The sequence below is a fragment of the Curcuma longa genome, chromosome 12 (assembly GCF_044706935.1).
Source record: "Curcuma longa cultivar G26 ecotype Majalengka, Jawa Barat chromosome 12, ITB_CL_G26_1.1, whole genome shotgun sequence".
NCBI lineage: Eukaryota > Viridiplantae > Streptophyta > Magnoliopsida > Zingiberales > Zingiberaceae > Curcuma > Curcuma longa.
In genome coordinates this window covers 10,481,585-10,504,912 of record NC_133872.1, presented here as the reverse complement: position 1 = coordinate 10,504,912, position 23,328 = coordinate 10,481,585, and the positions used below count along the sequence as shown (strand labels likewise).

The 23,328-nt window shown below is 36.2% G+C and overlaps 1 pseudogene; it reads right to left on the bottom strand.

Moving 5' to 3' along the window:
• Positions 1-6,611: 6,611 nt before the first annotated feature.
• On the bottom strand, positions 6,612-17,598 carry LOC141842881 (uncharacterized; annotated as a pseudogene).
• Between the last annotated feature and the right edge of the window lie 5,730 nt (positions 17,599-23,328).

Below are 23,328 nucleotides of genomic sequence, written 5' to 3'. Positions count from 1 at the left end.
AGTTCATCGTTGAGAGACAACAACATTGCATTTCTTAATACGCACAATTATGCATTGGACCCTTGATTGTATTTTGATATTTGAATGCAAGATAAAATGATCCGATTAAAAAAAATCATCCATGTAAAATTCAAAAGGGCATTTCAAATTTATAAATTATCAAAAGGATGATTAAAAAAAAAAAAAGTCAAAAGGATGTTCCATCATTTGGTAACTGTTCTAATGCATAATAATTACTCAGTAATTACTATAATATAAAAAATTAACTATTTCATTTTAATCAAAATTATTATACATAAAGTATTATTATATTAAAATTTTCAATTTGATCAAAATTATTTAAATTTTATCAAAATTGCTTTCAAGTGTTATTGTAGCAACTATTAGATAATTATTATAATATAAAAAATCGACTATTTCATTTTAATTAATATTACTATTATACATAAAGTATTATTATATTAAAATACTCTTTACCAAATCTATCAAAATCACTTTAAAATAATTATAGAAGCTAAGGTAACTGCTACATAATTATAGCTAAATTCTAAAATATTGAATCTTAAATTTAAAATCATAAATTTTAAACACTATTACATCAAAATACTATTTATAAATTTAATCAACATTATTTAAATCTCATCAAAATTACTTTAAATTGGTTAAAATTACTTTACAATAGTTATAGCAATTATCTAAGTAGCTGCTACATAGTTGTATAAGTTATTAAGTAACTGCTACACAATTGTAGTAGTTATAATACTATAATAATATTATATTAGTTATTACACATTGTAATAGCTACACATTGTAGCACCTAGTCGTAGCTGTTGCAATAGCGCTGGAAATAAGAAACAATGTTATAGCAGCTACAAAGCTAATCGTAGCTACTATATGTTGTAGCAGTTAATCATTATTAGTGCAAGGAGCACTAGTCTGTCCCCATAGTTTCGATGTTTGACAATATACCTAAGCTTGATTTGTTTGACCAAGGGTTGATCTAAACAGGATCTAATATTTAGATGTGAGTGAAGTTTAGTCAGTCAGTTTAACCAGAAAACTAACGAGAAGTCCTAATCGGTTAGATCAGACAAGGAGAAGTCTTAGTTGGAGCTAGGCAGGGAAAATCCTAGTTGGAGGCTAGGCAGAGGAAGTTCTAATCTAGAGGATTAGGTAAGAAAGTCCTAGTTGGATGTTAGACAGTCCTAGTTGGAGGCTAGGAGAAGTCCTGATCTGGAGGATTAGGCAAGGAAAATCTTAACTGGAGGTTAAGCAAGGGAAAGTCCAAATTGGATGTTTGGCAGGTGAGAAGTCTACCTATGGAAGTAATTAGTCCTAATTAGAGGTTAGGCAAGGGAAAGTCCAAACTGAATATTTGACAGGTGGGAAGTCTAACTATGGAAGTGATTAGTCCTAACGGGGAGTTAGACATGAGTAAGCCAGTAGGTTAGACCTACAGGGTAAGGCTTAGGTAAGCCTAGTTGGTTAGACGGACTATAGCTGGTAGGCTTAGGTTGCTTGCGTGTTTGTATGCTTATTTTGCAGGAACTAGGAGCTGAAAGCAAGATAAAAGAATCATAAAAGGAACATATAGAAGCTGCTGAACCAAGTCCGGGGTCAACTCAGGTCAAATCCGAGTTGATTGAATCCAGACGCCTAGATGTTATTCCAGGCGCTCGGACGATCTAGTGCCCCTGGAAGGTCCAAGCACTAGAATCAAGAAGAATCAGCCTGGATAGAGTCCAAAGAGATCGGATCAGATCGGATCTTATCCAGGCGCTCGGAAGACTCTATATAAGAAGGGTAAACGTACACCATAAAGAGATCATCTCTCTACGCCTCGTTCTTCATCCTATGGTATTGCTGAACACGAATGGAGTCAGGCTTGTGCAACCGGGGAAGTTCCAGGAGGAGTGTGCATCGCTCAAGGACTTCCAGATCGGCTACATGAGAGTTTGCTATTCTTTTAATTCTTATTATCCTATATTTAATTTCTATTCTTGATTGGACTGTAAGACAAGTTTCTCCACCTCCGAACGAAGGTTCAGAAAGGAGACCATTAGTGGACGGGAGTCTCCCGTACATAGGCTTTGGATGTACTAACTCTGGGGAGTTAGAAACTAAGTAAATCCATATGTCCTTGTCTCTTTCGCTAATTTCGCTGCTAGTCTTTGAAATAGAACGAATGAATGACGAACACGCTATTCACCCCCCCCTCTAGTGCGCCCCAACTGTCCTACAGTCATAACTAGTACAACAACGCTGAAAGGAAGATTATTCTCAAGATAAAACATTTAGTGGGACGCCCTTTTGACAATTCATATAATTTGGGGAGTGCTTTTGATTTTTGCTCTTATATCTAACAAAACAAATTGTAATTTGAAAACTAAAATTTAGATAAATAGTTAGGAAGAGAAGGTTGGTCACGTTGGATAGGCCGATCAAACCAAGTGAGTTTGTTTACTTGATTGGGCATGTTGATTAGACCATTCAAGACAGTTGAGTTAGGTAAACTAATCATTTGAGTTGATTAGACTAAGCAAAATAATCATCAGTCAATTGAATTATTCGGGTTAGTTGAGGCAAATTGATTGAGCCAATCGAGTAGCAGGTTGGCCAAGTAAGCTTGTAGACGAGGAAGTTCTAGAGACATGAGATCTCAACATGACAATGACTCAACTATAAAATTTTTGGAGTCAATGTATTAGTTGACTAGTTTTAGTTAATTGATAGTTAAATTAATTAGGCAGTTGACTCGAATAACAGCTGTTTGGCAAACCAAAGAATTTAAAATGTGCTAGCCTCAACAGAATCGATGACGACCATGTTCATCAATTCATCGACTAGGGATAATTTCAATATATTCATAATTGCACATATAGAGATGCTCACAAGTTGTGATTCAATCACAAATTTTCTCATATTATGAATTGTATTGCGGATATTCAGTAAATAAGTCTAAGATCTAATCAAACATATGAAAAATATGTACTTAAATAGTGAATTTTTATTTATTTAATAAATAGTACAATCGTAAAGCGATTGTCTTATGACACCTCTCAACAACATCTATATCATTAGCTAAATTTGTCAAATCAAAAGGTTAGCTTCTTAGATTTATGCAATTACATTCAACTGATCTTGATTGACTCCCAAATAGAAATATTATATTTGTTGACAAACTAGTTCGCTCACTAGTTAGAGACATTAGATGTTAAGAGTTAAACGTGGATGCTAGTTAAAGGTAACTAGTTCATTGGAGTGATCTGCCATGAGACTTCATATGATTCGATACATATGTTAATGAAGATCTCAGTGCAGCTTAAGTGCGAGTTTTCTTTGACTTGCGATATTTAAGTTATCTTAGTCATGGAGACTTATACTTTGATATCTTAAGCAAACATGTCCTAGAAGATGTGGACCCGAGATGATTAAGTATAAGTTAAAGTGTTTGAATAGCCCACAGAGGATTCATTGCTCTTTGTAAAAAGAGACATATACCTTGCTGTCGCTTGTTAGGATTATTACTGAAAGTCTTTGACCAGAGCATCACATGTCAAGAGTATGATACTTTTGAATACATGTACAAGTAATTTGAATCCACATGACAAGAAAGTAAGCTTGGGCTAGGTGTGACGTAATCAGCCTAGTGGGGACTGACACATATAGACCATGTCCTAAACAAAGCGGGAATAAGACGGTGAAAGGAATGAGACACATTTCATTATAGTTGCTGAAGGGTTTAGAAATTATTCTGGAATCAATCATTGATTTTTTAATCAATTGGAGATCATGATGTACTACTAGGTGCCACTCATAATCGTTCCGCAATTAATGATTAATTACGGACGACCAACATAATCGAGAACCTATTAGGTCACACGTATTACAAGTTCTCCAAATGACTTAAAATGAGTTTGAGAATTAGATTCTCAGATCGAGAAAAATAAAGTCTAGTTGGATCAGACAAAGGAAAAATAATGGACTTCATCTTACGATGATAAAATGAACCAACTTGGTTTGGTTCATGATGAAGATATTTTGGCAAAATAGAAGAGATGAAGGGCTTTGTCTTGTGAAGACGAAATGAACAAAATTGATTTGGATCAAATTGAATGTCGTTTGGTTATTAAACCAAACAATTTAGTTTTGAACCAAATTGAACCCGATTTGCTACATTAAACACTAATAGCCAAACCCGATTCGGTTTTTTGGTTTTCTATGGTTCACTGTACGCTGGCCACACGCCCACACTCCTGATTCTCGTGCGCGCGACTCCTTCTCTGCGAGCCTGATTCTGCCGGAACTAACGGATGACAATCGTGATTTTCTCACAATCTCACATCTACCAACGAGAAGCTTGCAGCTGTTAGGGTATAAAGAGGACAAGTGTCGAGGGAGAGAAAAAAAGTCGAAACCTTAGTCGTTCCCTTCCACTTCTCTTCTTTGTTCATTGCTGTTGAAGCCTGATTGGGCTCCTTCAGCCCGTAGCCGACCACCGAAGAGACCTTCTTTGTCGGAGGACAAGCTAAAGGAGGAACCGCAACCCTAGCACCGTGATTTCTCTCCCTTCTTTGTTGTTCACTGCCGTCGGACCTCTCCTTCGCTGCCGCTGGACATCTCCTTCGTTGCCGCCGAAGTGCTTGCCAGAGGTGTTGCTACTATCGGACAGCATTGCCACAGTCAATGTTGTTGCCGCCACTGGACTACTCGTCGGAAGAGTTAGTGCTGCCGAGTGGATTCGTTGTCGGAGTTGGCTGCTGGATTAGAGTTAGGGTTTTATCGCAGAAACTTGTGAAGTTTCTGAATATCGTTTCATATCCTCCGGAACGAATTCCAAAAATTTTCCATTATTATTGGAAAGTGTTCCAGTCATTTTCTTACTTTGTAACTATCTAAAAATTTAATTCTCGGCGATAGTTATAAAGCTCCGGAAACGAACGTGATGTGTGTTATTGAGTGTTTCTAATATTAGGATTTTCTCTCGTATCGACCGTTGTTGTTCGACGGCTAGTACCGAAGACAGTGACACAACTTGTGGCTTTAGAAGCCATCTTGAAGAGCACTTGGCATGGATCACTAGTAGAGGCGGAACGGGCCAATTGATGTCATTCTCGAGCGTCATATGCTAGGTACGCGTCGAATATTTATTATTCTAAAAAATTTTAAATTTTTGTCATGTCTTGTGTCTATTGTATTTACATGCGTGTGTGTTGTAATAATTAAGTTTAATTATTATTTTATTTTCATTGCATACGATTGTGATACGTGTAAACATGCACAACGCATCAGGCCGATCCCAACAGTGGTATCAGAGTCAGATAGTACAAGACAAACGCGTAAAATTATTTTGAGTGTTATAGTTAATCGTAAATAATTTTTTATGATTTAATTTAAAATTTTTAATTATAGAATTTTTTTAATTTATTAGGAATTTCAAATTAAAAAATTATTTCCTAATTAATTATATTTTTTTAATTAAAAAATTTTATTTCCTAAAATAAAATATGTGATTAGATGTGAAAATTTATTTCCTAATCTAATTAAAGAATTTTAATTTATGAAATTAAATTATTAATTATATTTTATTAAATAAAATTTACAACGACTATAACTGAAACTGTCTAATTAGTTATATTAATTATGTCATACTATGTCATTTGCTATGATTAGTTGTATTAATTATGTCTTGTCAATATGCCATTAAGTTTACATTATTATTTTAAAATTGTTAAAGCAAGCACCTTCCGTTAATATAGTTAGAACCAGAGTTTGATTTCTTGTTTGGGTTGCTAGACTCTCTCCAAACCCAACTTAAAATTAAATATGTTCGAACCATCGACAATCTCACGATGTGACTTTAACAAGCATTGATTTTTATGACTCTCTCCAAGGTCAATGTGGATAGAGATGAAGTTAGGTGTTATGCATATAATGTATACATGTTAATGTGTTAACAACCTGATGTTTATGCGATCATTCAATTAGTTGATAGCATAATGTGATAGTTATGTATACATGATACATAATCGGTATATGATATCTACCACTGTAGCTAAGAATGACTTGTTGGACTCTTTTCAAGGTTATTCTTATCTATTGTGGATATCAATCCATTTGGAGAAAACCTACCATCTCCCGAATCAGAGTAAGAGCTCTTGAATTTACAAAATAAATAAGACCCATATATGTATGTAAATTGTTTACAAATATATTACAAAACTCATCTCTCATATATGCTCAATTGTTTTTCTAGGTTAATCGATTAAGTATAACGTCTTTGAATTTGCATACAATTTTGAATACCAATAAGTTAACTAGCTCTAACTTTCTGGACTAGTATAGAAATTTGAGAATTATTCTCAAATCTGAAAAATTTACCTATGTCTTCGACGATCTTCTTCTAGGACCTCTTGTAGATGATGCGATTGATGACCAAAGGTTAGTTCATCAGAAATATCTAACCGATTCTGAATTGGCTAGTTACATAATGCTAGCCTCTATGCCACCTGACCTGCAGAAACAACATGAACATATGAATGCTTATACTATTGCGTTTCACCTTCGTGAGTTATTCGATGAGCAGGCGACATCCGAACAGTTCAAGGTCTCTAAGCTCCTCTTTCGCTCATGAATGCAGGAGGGTACATCTGTAGTACAATATGTGTTAAAAATGTATAGGTACATAGAGAGGCTAGGATCACTTGATTTTGCAATGGACTATGAGTTGAGTTTGATTTAATTCTGCACAGTTTGCCCGAAAGTTATTCACAATTTGTGATGAACTATCAGATAAATTGTATTGAGTCCACGATACTAGAAACGATCAACATGCTCAAAACTATTGAGCCAACTGTCAAGAATGAGAAGAAGGTCCTGATGCTGATTGATTCTTTTAAGAAAGGTTCTAAGAGAAAGACAACACATCAAGCTAAAGGAAAGAAGAAGAAGAAGGCCAAGGTTATTGAACCTGCTTCAAAAGGACCATGCCATTACTATGGCAAAATGGGTCACTGGAGGATAAATTGCAAGACTTATCTTGACTTCATGAAGGGAAAAAAGGCATCTGATGCCCCACCTACTTCAGGTATTTTCTTGATCAAATATCATACTATTTCTTTAAACACTTGAGTATTGGATATTGGATGTGGCTCACATATATATAATGACATACAAGGGCTAAAGAATAGTAGAAGACTCATCAAAAGAGATTCAAACTTACAAGTTGGTAACAGAGCAAAGGTTGCAGTTGTGGCCATCGGGACATATTTATTAAATCTTCCTAGTGGACTTGTTTTAGAGTTGAAAAACTGTTATTATGTTCCTTCTTTAATAAAGAATATTATTTTTATTTCTTGCTTAAATAGAAAAAGTTTTCATTTGACTTTTAGTAACAATTATTGTTACATAACTTTGAATGGAATTCTTTATGGAACCACGCTATATAATAGTATCACGTGTTAGATAATTCCAACGAGGTATTCAATATCAAAACGAGTAACAAACATCCTTGAAAGGATGATCTGTTAACCTCCTATTCGTGGCATTATCGTCTTGGTCATATAAGCAAGAAACACATGTCTGAACTCCAAAAGGTTGGTAGTTTAGAATTATTTGAATTAGATTCATTTGATATATGTGAATCATACTTAAAAGGCAAGATTACTAAGTTATCCTTTACTAGAAAGGGATAACTAATGGGAGAGTTACTTGGCCTTGTATATATTGATGTATGCGGTCCAATGTCAACTCAAGCACAAGGAGGTTACATCTATTTTATTACCTTTATCGATGATCATTCACGATATGGGTATATATATTTAATGACATATAAATCTAAGACCTTTGAAAATTTTAAAGAATTCAGAAATGAAGTAGAAAAATAACTTGACAAAAGTATTAAGATAATTCTATCTGATTGAGGTGGTGAATACTTAAGTCAAGAGTTTCAGGAGAGACAATGGGATATTGTCTCAATGGACTCCGCCGTATACACCTCAACATAATGGTGCATCTGAGAGGCGAAGCCGAACTTTGTTAGACATGGTGAGGTCAATGATGAACCATGTAAATCTTCCTAGATTCTTTTGGGGTTACACACTTGAGACTGCTATTTACTTATTAAATAGTGTCACGACCAAGGTTGTCTTAGCTACTCCATATGAGATATGGAATGGTAAGAAACCTTACTTATTTTATATGAAGATATGAGATTGTCCTGCTTATGTGAAGCAGATGATAGGCTCCCACAAGAGTATGAGTGTCGTCAAGTAATAAAAGTTATCGAACCACAGGGACCATGGAATTAAATCACTAAACTTTACACAAAAAGAGTTGCGAACATACGAGTTTTTGGTGATGGGGGAAGAGAGAGAGAAGTCAAGTACCTAAACCTCAATCAAAGGGAAATCAGCTAAATGACAGGATTGAAAAACAATCTTAGGATTTCGGATTCCTCAAGATTATAGTTGATTGATTATGGATTCCTTACCATTCCTCAATGATTATACCAATGCAAAGATTCTAACCAAGATATCCAATTAGATCTCGTCAAGACCTTTCGGAATAATCATGACTCCTCTAATGTTACGACTACTAGTCCAAGATGATACCTAGATAGTCTGGTTCTATAGCTCTCCTGCTGTCACCGGGCACTCTAGCAATACTACTGGTATCCTACTCTCTGTCACCGAGTACCCAATTAAGGACCTCTTCCTAGCAATCAATAATTATTAGTTATCTCTCATGAGAATTTATTACAGTCTAAGAATCTCCTCGAAAAGTCTGGTTAAAGGTTCACCTTCTGTCACAAGGCACCTCGGTCATACGATCATAAGATTTCCATTAAACTATAGTTCACTCTCATTCATATGAAATTAAGCCTTCACAAACATATCATCAAATAAATGCAAGACACAAATCCATATAGCAAAGTATAATCAAATCCTTGAACATGGCAAATAGCAAATCCATAGATTACAATCATCCATTTACATCTCGATTCCTTCTACATCCTAGAATCTAGAGGTCTACTCCATGACGGAGGAAATACAATACAAAGAAGAGAGAAAGTAGTTCATCTTGCTCCTAAATCTGAAAGAGAAAAGGGTAAAAGACTTATCAATGGGTACAATCTTCCTTGTCTTGTAGTCTCCTCGTCGACGGTGGATGGAATCGGCGGAGCAGTCCTCAACGAATGGATGGATCGCTGAAATCTTCTCCGGATAGCGGCTACGGTGTCCTTGATTCACCTCCAAGTGCTCCCCCCTTTTTCAGGGGTTTTAGAGGGGTTTATATATGCCCCCAGACGCGACACGGCCGTGCCTCATGGCACGGCCCAAGAAGCATGCCTCAAGCATTCCGTCACACGGCCGTGCCTAATAGGCACGACCTTAAACAGGTCTTGTTCTGGAAAATAGACACGGTCGTGCCTCATAGGCACGACCCTAAGCTGTATTTGATCTGGAAAGAGGCACGGTCGTGCCTCATAGGCACGACTCCAGCCACTTATGCCTCTGGTACTGGGACACGGTCGTGCCTTGTAGGCACGGCCCGTGGTCTGGTTAGCTCTGGATTGAAGGCACGACCGTGCTTTGTGGCACAACCCGGAGCAGCTGGTCTTCTGTAGGGTTGGCACGGCCGTGTCTCATGGACACAGCTGCTGGCTTGGCTCGGATAGCATGGGTGCCTGTAGCATGACCCTGTCTTGTCCTTTCTCCGTTTCACCTTATTTTACTCTAAATTCCATCTTACAAATGCACAAATACTAAAGCAGATCTCCGAACTAGGAAATAGAGAAAATATGCCTAATGCACAAATAAAGGATGTGACAAACACAGAGTATCATCATGAAATGCATAAAGATGTGCAATAAAAGCAGTAAAAATGTATGTATACCCTACGCACATCACTCGGACAGTTGAATACCCTAAAGAAATAAGGGTTACCAATTCTATCATCTCATAGAACAAACGGTATTTGTTTCAAGGCATGCTATGTTCCTAGAGAAAGAATTTCTCTTAAAGGAAAATAGTGGAAGTAGAGTTGAACTTAGTGAAGTTCAAGAGACTCAAATAGACATTGATGAGACACCTAGTCAAGAATCACAATCGATTACTCATAGTGATGAGCCATCGGATGAATCTTTAGAGACACAACTTCTTTGGAAATCCAGTAGGACACGTAATATTCCAGAGATATATTACTCATTGAAGATGAGGAACCTACTGGTTATAAAGAAGTTATGCAAAGTTCAGAAAAGGACAAGTAGTTAACAATCATGAAGTTGAAAATAGATTCCATGTATGAAAATCAAGTCTGAAACTTAGTGGACCCATCTGAGGGCATTAAGCCCATTGGGTGCAAGTGGATTTTCAAGAAGAAAACTGTTGGGATCGATGCGTTCGCTAGAGGGGGGTGAATAGCGATTTCTCGAACTTTCCTGCGAAAACGTTAGCGGAAGTGAAAATAACAACAGAAAAAGAGAACAATCGCTAACCCGTTGATTTACTTGGTATCCACCTCAACGAGGTGACTAATCCAAGGATCCACACACACAGACGACCGTTCCACTATGAAAAATCCTCCTTTTCGAAGCACGCTTCGAAGGTGGAGAAAACCCTCACAAACTGATCTCTTCCTTTCACAAGAATTGGTAGTGAAGTATGGAGGAAGAGGAAAGCTTTTACAATCTCAAAGATTTGCCAGAAAGATGATAAAAAGAATTGTTGATTTCTTCGGCGTCGTTTGCTATTTTTATATTTTTTTTCGTACATCAGTCGACTGCTCCAAGGGCCAGTCGACTGATGGGCTTCAACGACTCTTTAATCTGCATTTAATCAGCCAGCTGTTGCCCCAACGGTCACCTAGCAGTCGACTGCACCATGAGCAGTCGACTGCTCCACTCGACTGATCTCTCTGTGAACTCTGTGTGTGCTTCTGATCATCCACCAGTCGACTGCACCAATAGTGTCAGTCGACTGATCAAGCTGAAACTTCCCCTTTCAGCTTCTTTTTCAGCCCTTAGCCTTGACGCAAACCTTCAAACGTCTTCCACAAGCCTCGTGCCCTTCCTTGCACTAGCTTGAGACGTTTCCCTCAGCTTCGTCGTGCTAAGTCTTCCTTTGCCAAGAGGTCGCGCCTCCGGGACTTCATCCTTTGCCAAGAGGTCGCACCTCCGGACTTCATCCTTTGCCAAGTCTTCCAACCTGGACTTTCCTGTGGACTCAAACCACACAAGTTAGATCACCAACATTGCCTAACTTAAACTTATTTTAGCCAAACATTAAAATCCAAATCACTTGGGGCAAGATTGCACCAACAATCTCCCCCTTTTTGATGTTTGACAAAAATTCATTTAAGTTAGGTCTTTAAAACAGCATGTATTAAATAACAGTAATTTATTCCAGTAAAACTGAATCAATAACCATTCATAAGCATAATGAATCAATAAGTATCACTAAGCATGATCAGCATGAGCATTAAATCATGAATAACATTTAAAACCTAACTTGAACCCATTCATTCTCCCCCTTTTTGACAATCATCAAAAACAAGGGAATCTAAGAAGGTAGAATTAAAACCATTTAGAATAAAGATCCAATAGAAGAGCATAACTTGTCAAAATGACCAACATATGGCACAAACTCCCCCTAAAGCCTTACTCCCTTATGCACCAACAATTTGTTGTGGACATCGAAGTTTTAGGTTTTGAACAGTCCAATTGATCAAAAATATTATCCTAGAGTATACCCCAAAAATTAGAGGTCAAAGGATGGTCAACTGTCAAGAAACGGGTCAAAAATAGAGATAAACAGTGACATCAGTCGACTGGTCTCTGCATCAGTCGACTGATGACTGAAAAACCTAGTTTTTCAGACCCAACTTCAAAAATGCATAACTAATTCATCTTTCATCGAAAAATTATGAAATTTGACATCGTAATTACTTAACCCATTTGTCATTAGGAAAAAATAATTTCATAAAGTTTCCATCACTAAAATGTTGTTTTGATACTATGTATCAAAAATTTGAAACTCTAAGTCTATTATGAGTAAAGTATCATCAATGAAGATGAATAATCTTTCTACCAAATGATAGACCTAGAATGTTTAATAACCAACAAGAAATGTCATGAATCCTTAAGTCTTGAAATTTGTTTATGTTTTCATTTCAAAAATCCCATTGTCATTTTTTCGTTAATTCTTCCACTTGTAATTTCATTTGAGAAATGTTTCTCCTCATTTTTTAAACTTGAGTGGAGCTTCCCTCTTGAAGCTCACAAGTGAAAGCTAACGAGGCCTCTCCCTTATAACCTTCAATTCAATTTGTAAAGTTTTCACTTTTAATTTTGACTTTGCTAACACGTTTGTTAGACATGCAATAATGAAGTATAGTTTATATAATTCAAGGGAGGTTACCTCATCATCATTGGATGATGACTCGCTTGACGACACCTCATCCTTGTCATGGCTTTCCTTCTCGCTTTCACTTAAGTTGCTGCTATTATTGTTTAGCACCATGAAAGCTAGGTGTCGAGTGAACTTCCCTATGTCTTCTTCTTCAGATGAGTAATGTGTGCCACAACCAACCCATGATAACCACCATGGTCGTGGTTCACATTGAGCATTGACGAGGAAACACACTACACGATCCACAATTAGCAAGTGGTAGCCACCACATGGATAGTTCTGGCCTACCAATGGTAGCCACCATGGCCATGAATAGTCAGGTCAATTTGACAACACACCTCTAATTTTTAGGAAATTTTATTAGGTTATAAAAGGAAGCAAGGGGTAGCAATTTTGGGGTATCTCATGATAGGAGACGTAAGAGAGAGCCATTTCTAAGACATCCAAAGAGCCAAGAGATTCCAGACATTGAAAAGCACGTCTAGATCTTCCAAAGACATCAACAACATCTACAATAGAGTTCTTTCTGCACATAATCTTATTTTTCAATTGTATAATGCTTTCTTTCATGTCTATGACTTGCATCTCCATCGTGATGGAGTAATCTCTTTAATTCTATGATTAGGGAGTAACTCAATGTTAAGTTAATGATTGATATTTGTGATTTCTTTCTTTATTAATGATACGTTTGATATTTGATTCAGTTTTTCCATACTTAATTGTTGATGTATTGGCATACGCATACGTTTGCATATGTAAGAGATTAGGTTGGATAAAGGATCTTCTAATTCGATTACCATGAGAATTGCGTTAGGATAAATACATCGGTGTACTTTGAAAGGAAACATCAATTACCTTAGGGTAAACTACTTTCAAACATAATCTAACATTGAGGTAAGAGAGAAAATCATAACTAAATTATCGATAATCATCGTGGTGAAATTGAAATCCTAGAATTGTCTCAAGAATTAGTCTTCTCATCATTTTTCAATAAGTTTTCTTTGTTTGTTCTGCTTTCATACAAATTCCCTCAATTTGATTCATCTAGATAGCCTCCCTTTACACGTAAACTGGTAGTCAACACCATGCCCCAGAGGGCGATAATTTTATTACTTGACCACGACTATGCTCTTACCGTTAACATGCAACAATAAGCTAGATGAAGAGTTGTCCCAAGTGGCTTTCAATATTTTCTTCTTCTTTGATTTTTCTTCTTGTTTTTGTGAATCGGGCCAATCTGCTTTGTAGTGATTCTTCCTATTAGTTTGGGTCCTTTTGTGTGTTTATAGGCTTTAACCAATTTAGATGATATATTTATCTCATTGGGGTCCGGTCCCACGGAAGTTTTCCATCGGCTTGTTGGTCATTTAGCCTACACACATGGTGCATTCCATAATAAGTTGATTGTTACTTGTTTCACATTCATATATATTGCATCATTACAAAGCAAATTATGACTCGTTTACCCTCTATTTTATGTTTATATATAACACATTCATATATTAAGTGAATTGCAGGTTGTTCATATTTATATACCATTGATTATTTAATAGGTGCATTATTGTCTATCCTCTTTATAAATTATGTTATTTTTTTTTTTATAAAATAAGATGAAAAGATATGTAACCGTGTAAATGAGGAAACATATGAGAAATGATGAAATTATGGCGATTTACTAAACTACATTATCAAAGTTCTGAAATACCCAAATCATATAAGTAAGATTTTGTTCCTCAATTAAAAAAATATTTTTAATTAATTACTACAGTATAGTAATTAGAGCTGTCAAACGAGCCAACCCATGATGGGGCGAGCTAACCCATAACGGGCTCATCATATGGCAGGGCAGGGCGGGCCAATCTACTAACTTAGCGAGTTGGGAAATCTACCAACCCAACCCAACTCAAAGCGGACTGCGGGTTAGGCGGGCCAATCCACAGGCCTATTAAAAAATAAAAAAATATTAAAAATTTTAAGTTTAAATTATAATTTAAATTGATTAAGTTGAAATTTTTAAATTTAAATTATAATTTTTAAATTTGAATTATAATTTAAATGGATCAAACCCACTAATTCATTGAGTTTTCTACTTTAATTTTAAAATATAAAATAAATAAATAAACTTTCTCAACCCACGGGCCAACCCAAACCCACCGCGGGCCAATCCATGCGGGTCGCTGGCCTAGGCGAGTCAACCCATCTGAACCCCATCTTAAAATGGGTTGATAAAATTCCAACCCAATCTGCCTAAATTACTTGACGAGGCGGGCCAATTCAGCGGACCTAACCCAACTTGACGGCTATAATAGCAATCGATTTGGTATGCTACTATGATGATGAACAATAATCTTAATTGATTATTATACTGTAGCAATTAATTAAAAATATTTTTTAAATTGATTAAAAAGTCTTTTATGATAAAAAATTTGTTTAGCTTAATATGGTATATCGAATTGATGTTTGAGAGCATAGATATATTCAGAAGCACTGCCCAAGTACATAAAACCTGGTTCCATGTCATTCCGAACTCTCTAAATCGATCAATCAATTTCTTTCAAAAGTAGCTGATTCACCTATAGAGTTCAGAATGATATAGAATCAGGTTCTATGTGCTTGGGCAATGCTCTTGAATGTATTCATGCTCTCAAACACTAATTCGATATACTGTATTAAGAGCAATAAATTTTGCAACAAATTTTTGAACATGAATTAGACAGATAAATGATGTCAAAAGCTCATTATAAATAATACGACAATGATACACACTAATCGACACCACAATTGAAATTCTTAGACTCATCTCTTTCTGAAGATATAAATTTTTTGAATGACTAAGGTGCATCAATTGATTTCATCTAAAAGTGGTTAATGGATCTAGAAAGCTCGAAATGTCATAGAATTATGTCCTATGTGTTCGGACAGTGCTTCTAAATGTATTCATGCTCTCAAATACCAATTTTATACATCGTATTGAGAGTAACAAATTTTTAAACATAAATCAGGTATGAGAAATAATGTTAGAAGTTTATTATAAATAATACGATGATGATACTCACTGATTGATACCACAATTGAGATTCTTTCATAGAAAACTTTTTAATCGATTAAAAAAATTAAAAAGTTTTTAATCGATTGCTATAGTGTAGTAATCAATTAGAGCATGGATACATTAAGGAGCATTGTCCTGAGTATATACGACCTAGTTCTATGCTATTCTGTGCTCTCTAGATATATCAATCACTTTTGGATAAAATCAATTGATGAACCTAAAGAACTTGAAATGATATAGAATCAGGGTCTTATGTGCTTGGGTAATACTTCTGAATATATCTATGCTCTCAAATACCAATTCGATACACTGTATTAAGAACAATAAATTTTTTTATAATAGAAGACTTTTTAATTGATTTTAAAAGAATGTTTTTAATCGATTGATATATTATAGCAATTGATTAAAATTGCTGTTGATTACCAAAGTAGCATATCGAAGCGTAGTAATCGATTAAAAATAATTTTTTTAATGGAGGGGCAAAATTAATATTGGATATGTGATTTGATAATTTTAAAATTTACCTACATGATTTAAGTATTTTAAAAATTTGACAACATGATTCAATAATTAAATTGCTAATGAAACTATTGCACAAGGAACAAAAGAAGAATAACAATAATTCTTTAATGATGTTGTGATGTTAAAAAGAATATAAAAATAATAATTGTGAAATTTTGTCGTTGGCTTCTATTTTTGAGTGAATTGTCGCTGGACATATTTTCTTATCCCACTTTAGGCTTGTATGGTCACTTCCTAATTTTCTTTTGTTTAAGGTTTGAATAATATTTCTAATTTTAATTCATTTTATTTTTCTATTACATTAGTTATTTATTATATATATATATATATATATATTTTCTTATTTGTTAGCATGAATTCACTATGTTAGTAACATTAGTCTAATTATATTTATCATATATTTAATAAGTTTTTAATATTTATATAATTATGATGCATAATGAATGTAGTTATGAGTACTGGTTGCTCAAAGGGCTCAAGGGAAATTTGCATAATATCCTCTGTGTCCCCTTTTAATGGATTGAAAAGAATTTCCTCATCATGGATTGTTGAACAATTTGCACAATTATAATAATCACAGCATTCCTTGCAGCCTTGGCATAAGGGATTATGTGGGGCATCGTCCTGCTGCAATAAATCAAAAGGTTTATTTATTTCAAGAAATACCGCAACAGAATGTGATAACTTGGGTATTTCTTCTTGAATTTCTTCATCTCGTTGATTGAAAATAGGGGATTCTGGGGCTCGAGCTGCAACATAATTCTGGAAATTTAAAGCTATATTACCTTCAAGTAAATTTCTTGAATTTTCTTCAGTTGGTTGCATTGGGATCTCAATTCTTGAGGGTCTAATAACCCAATCAAGCCCCTGTAATGCTGATGTAGAGTACCTTCGTCCTGGTAAAGCACGAACTCCATGGCTTGCTAAATAGTCAACTACTCCCTGTATTTCGTAGGCAAAACCTACATTTGGAGTGTTGGACAGTCTTCCTACCATTCTTCTTGTAATTAAGAGGTTTGCTTCACCGTTCCTCCACTATTCATAACCTCGGTTTAAGATCGAGATCTGAATGTTCCTGAAAAAGTCACCAATGGTCATCATAATATTAGGAATAATATAGACCAATTGACTTCTCTGAGAAAGATCCACTTCCATAGTTGCAAGTATTGACTTATCACCAAGCCATCGATTATCTCTGAAGACAATAAGAGCCATGGTGCCTTCTGCTTGTCGGTGCAGTATTTGAATACTCACTTGTAGAATTCCAGTATGTATATATTGCATTCTATTGCGTTGTAGCTGGTTGTAACTTTCTTCTTGAATGAACATTCTATCTTGCTGATTATTATCAGCACAAAGTAGTGCTTCTTCTGATCTATGCACATACACACGGTGGTGTATGTCGTCCCTTCTTGAGTGGTAGAGTACTTCAGCTGGTATTATAGACGCATGTTCCTGCATAGAAAGTTGTAACTGAACCTGTGGATCAATTTGCTGCTCCAGGGTGTAAGTGGGATTTGTTCCTCCGATAAGTCGTCTACCCAGCCTTCTCATGGCTTGCTGGGTATTATGGAGCCTTCGCTGGTTGCGTCTGTACTCCCGAATTTGATCCTCGAAGAGAGGGGTTTGATGTTCTTGAATGGTTCCAAATGCCATTTCTCAGCTTTTCCTGTTCTTCCTTTAAAATTGTATAAGGGTCTTTAAATACACGAAGTTTACCCCTACCTTCTTTTGGCTTTTCAGCAGGGCCTAATGATAACCCTTTTAATTTAGTTATCAGTTCTTCAGGAATACCAAAAAGAGATTTTTCTCTCCTTTGAGCTTCTAAGACTGTTTTTAAGTCAGTCTTAATGTCTTCTAATGTTTCAGCAATTAATATAAGAAGTTGTATCTGAGTATTATTTTGTTTCAAAATTGCAGTGGTAGATGTGGAAATATAATCACTAGGTTTGACAAAACCAACAGATGGGGGTTCAAGGTTTTTAGTGGCTATAAGGGCGTCTCGGTAAAATTTCGTTCCTTTGGTAACAGCGTAACTGGTCATTTAAGTGGGCAAGGATACTTAAGATTTAGATTTTTCAGGAAGTTCATTAACCTTTAGCAGGGCAATTCCTCCCCAGGGTGAGCTCACACAGGTGTGCCCTTGGGCTTACCAGGCCTCCTTGCCTATATTGCCTAGTTAGGACTTGTTCTTTTGCTTCCCCTAGTTTGCATGATACCAACAGCTAAAGGATTAATAAACTATCCTTATTACCTTATATCTTGCGTATCCTGCCTTGAAGAGTTTAAGCTGTCATCTTTTAGAAACAAGCTCTGATACCAGGTAGAGAGTGGAGAGGCGGAGCGGATAAAGAAGAATAGAGAAATACCAGGTAGAGAGTGGAGAGGCGGAGTGGATAAAGAAGAATAGAGAACAAGCTACTGTTAAAATTTCAAAGGGGCAATCCATTGCACAAATAATTTTTGAAAAATTTATAACTCCTGATATTTATGAAGTCCAAATTCTTGAAGAATCAGAACGCGGACAAGGAGGTTTTGGCTCAACAAGCAAAGCTGAGGGTATACAAATTTTTGAAATACCAAAAGAAGAGCCACCAAAGCAGCAAGTTCAATCAGTGCGACCTGATTATATAACCTTGCAGGAATTACAGGAAAGAAGGGCCAAAGGCAAACACATTATATGTGCTTTTATAGAAAAAGGACAATCCGAATCAAATCAAGGAAATCTATTGGGCATCCATGCAGGAAATGCAAGCCCAGGGGCCTCTGCACTCTGGTCCATGGAATGTTCACTAGAGGAACTAGATTCTGATGAGGATGACTTCATAAGCACAATTCAATATATAGCCTCTATCACTACTCCTGTAGTTGAAGAAGAAACGGAAGATGATGAAGACCTACCAAGATGGGATAATGAACTTTGTAACCCCTTTTCTGAGAAAGGAAATCCTAAGAGATGGGATACATTAGGGGAGCCTAGTGGGAAGTATGATTATTATGTCTCTTATGCAATCTCAGAACAGCCTGCATGGTACTGGAACTATACTCCTACTCCCACAGTCAAAACATGATGATTATGGTGTTGCCTGTGGACTATGTAATGTGTGTCAATTGACACCAATGAGGATTTTAGGAGTAGTCCCAGAATTACTGCTGGTGTAGGGAATCCTGTGCGACAAACAACAAAATTCGCAACGGAAATAGGATCCAGACGAGTGATCCATGCGAAAGAAAAATCATATGAAGTTTGATTTATCTATCTAATAGATTTATACCTTTGAAGCATGCCCTTTACTTATCCCGTTCGTCCTCGATTCATCAGATTTCTTGCACGTTCAAACGTCCGTGCCTCTATGTGTATACACATGAACACGATCTCAAGCTTCGAAGAAGAATTGCGTTGGTATTGCTAGCCACATAAGGAGATTTAACCAAAACAAGGAGGAAGAAAAGGGGTGTTCGGCCAAGAGGGATGGGATAACTCAAAATGTCTTGTTCTCCTTTGAAAAATGCAAGAAAAATCTTTTATATTCATCTCATGAATATGAAGGGTTTTTGTCTCTTAAGCTTCCCTATATTAAAGCCAATTAAAATCCAAATAGAGCATATGTTTCTCATGTTGACTCTTTATCTTCTTTTCATCCAATGAAAAGAAAAATCCTTGGTCTTCCTCTATTATTAATTCATTAAATATTTTAATGAATTAATATCTTATTCAAATTTGATTGAGTCTAATCTAAATGAGTCTAACTCAAATTAGACTCAATCCTATAATTCAATTGGATTCACTTGAGTCTAACTCAATTAATCCAATTTAGATCATATTTTAGTCAAACTAAAATCAATCAATCTCCGAAGCATTGTGTCTTTTGTGTGTGATCCAATAGGTTCTCATAATGTTGGTAATGTGTCTAAATTACTTTAGACACATAAGCAATGAGCGGTATCTAGCAATGCATCATTGTTACCCAAGTGACAGAGAAAGTCGAGATCCGATCTAATCTTTCCGTGACTACTATAATGTATGATGATGTCCTTCTATCCTCGATATCTAGATTGATCAATGAGGTATAGACCGTGTCATCCTCGATATCAATCTTTATGTTTCTTGATCCCTGAATAGACTCATTCAAGCAAATGAGCTCAATATCTCATATTGACTCATTTGAACATACTATGCATTTAGTAGTCTTACTCGATCAAGGGGCTCACAGATATCACTCCCGTCATATGGGAAGGATAGATCCCATCTACATTATTCACATTCCTCCGCATAATTCGTTGCATACTCAGTAATCGCCTTTATAGTCCACCCTGTTATGGGTGACGTTTGATGATACCAAAATACACAACTCCTTATGTAGAGAACCGTAACGACTTTAGGTTTAAGGACTATTCATACTAATAGTCACATGAGAAAGTTTATGACACTCGTATAACGATCTATAAAACTTTCTCATGGTGGGTCAATTCAATATGTATTCTTTAATATATACTCATGTGTCAACGTGATATCACATATCCATGGCTTGTGAAATCAAGTCATCAATTGACTTACATGCTATTCTTAATGTATTAATATTGTCCTTGAATATTAATACTTGACTATGAATAGTTAAGAGTAGCGTTCTAGATCATCTCACTATCAATTAAACTAATTGATATAATGTAGATTAGAACCTACTTTATTATTATATTTAGTCATTTGACACAATCATAAAGTAAATATGATAATCAAAGTGGAATATGATACAAAAGTTCCTAGTCAATCATTACATAATTAACTCTATCAAACATAAAGACAAATATATTTTTTACTTGGTTCATAGCCACAGGCTGCTACTCTAAGGCCCACGATCGTTTGATCATTAACATTGGACAATCCACTAAGAAACTCCCTTCTTATGAAAGGGAGTTTATCGATTACAAAATATTGAAACGGTAAAATTATTATCGTCCTTAGAAATAAGTACAGAATCGAATGAGTATTACCGAAGTAGAAGATTTGCAGACTTTTGTATAGCACTACGACGTTATGATGGCATTCCTGAGTGTTCCTTCGCGTGCAGATAGTCATCGGTTGTCTCTGAGTTCTTCTTTTGAGGGGTCTCCCTCCAAGCTCTTATATAGAGCTTTCCAGGCGTCTGGAAGCCTTTCCAGGTGCCTCCACACTGTCCGCCGATCTACTATTGGTGCTACTAACTCGGCACTTCCAGGTGCCTGTATCCCTTTCCGGGCGCTTGTATGCTGACGTGGAGGTTCTAGATGAACTTTGACTTCCGCAATGCTTATCCAAATCCGAGTACCTGGAACCACTTCGGGCACCTAGAAGCTGAGATGTCCCGACCACTGGGACTCCACCACCTCACTGCTTCACTGGCTCGATTCCGTTGACGTCCGATCGCTTGGACCAAATTCGGGCGCCTGGACTCCGATCGCCTGGATTCCAGATAAGGGCGCCCAGAATCAAAGTTCTCGCCCCTCCTTTCCTGTATTACAAGTTAGCACAAACAAATATAACAGGAAGGAGTTAAATAATTTTGCAACTGCTTATGATATTAACTTTGGATTTCCAGTAAAATCCTGAGTTAGACCGATGCCTACTATTCCCATATTGGGAGCGCGCCCTTACTCACTTTATTTGAGAGAATTTACCTGTTTGCCAACAAGTCTAGACTTGGTGGACTTTCTGCTTAGTCGCGATTCTCGGCCTCCAGGATTTGCTGCTAGACAACTGGTCCACTTGACACTACAAAAATACAGCCTTTTTGCAACAAAATTTTGTGATGATTTTTTTTTGTCGTAAATTTGGGATAAATTTTGCGATGACAAATATTTTTGTCACCAATTTGCAACAAAATTTATGACAAAAATATTTTAGTTACATAAATTGCGATGACTAATTTTTGTTGCTAAATTCGTTGCTAAATGGCGATGAATTTAGGAATTCGTCGCCAAATCTGCAATGAACCCACGATTCATCACAGATTTTGCGACAAATCTTTTTTTCGTCATAAATTCTACGATAAATCTTGGATTCATCATAGATTTTGCAACGAAAACATAGATTCATCGTAAACTTTTGCGATGAATTGTGGATTCATCGCCAAAAACCCTAACTTATATTTCCCCGAGCCAACTTTCCTTCTCCTTCGCATTTTTGCCTTCAACGACGAAAGAGTGATTTGTCGTCAATTTGGCGACGAATAACCATTTTCGTCGCCAAATTGGTGATGAATCACTCTTTCATCTCCAATTTGGCGATATAAATATTTATTCATCGCCAAAACCCTAACTTATTCCCAACCCGATCCTTTTCTTTCTCCTTCTCCTTCATGATTTTTCTCTTCTCCGTCGATTCTCTGATCTTCTAACGACCCGACGACCTCGATCCGATCCCTCTGGTGACTGCAATGGCAACGGTGAAGCATTAGACGATGGTGCACAATGGTAAAATCCTATTTTTTTTGCCTCGATTCAGTCTTTCTTCCTCTCCCAGTGGTACGCGCTGGTCGGGCGCTGGCCAACCCATGGCGGGTTGGTGGACGCCGACGGGTACCATGGGAGGTTCTTTGCTCTCCCGCCCCAATTCTCTAATTTTGCAAGCGCCGAAGTAAACGAGGCTTTGGTGGGGCAAGCCAAACAGCAGCAGAAGGAGGATCACATGCTCAACTCTTAAAACATGATATCTCTTGTGTTTCTCTCTGTTTCTAAAAAAATTTGCTAGGGTTTCTCTGATCACATCTGTAATTTTTTTTATTTTCTCAGTGGAGCATATTTATTGCATTTCGCTAGCAGCTCGATAATTTTGTTAATTGTTTATTTTTTTACAGTAGCATATGTATATCTAATATTTCCCTCTATCTAAATGATTTTGCTTATCTTGTGCTTCTCTTTGCTATTATGCAGATATCATATACAGGCAGTTTTCTACATATTAGTTTCGATGAGGTTGAATTGAAGGTGTGCTTGGAGCTAAAGGTTCTTGAGTTGAGGTTGTTCGTTCTCACATCCTTGTCACTATTGATTTTGAATTATTATTATTTCTTTTGTTTAGTGATCATTCATCCCCATGATCAAGATGGTTTTAAATCCTTAAGTTTCAGTCGTAGTCGCTCTAAACTGTCATGGCATAAAGAAGTTGTAGGATTCATCTGAAGGAAAAATTTTCATTGGATTTTCAGAGAAGTTATGCATGCCATTCACCTCTAATAAATTCAAAGGTGTCAAAAAAGCTAATGTTAAATATTTGTTTTTCTTTTTCAATTTTCAAATTGTATTATTGTGGAAATGAAAATTACAAATAGAAAAATTTCAATGAATGAACAAAACCAAATGCTTGGAATT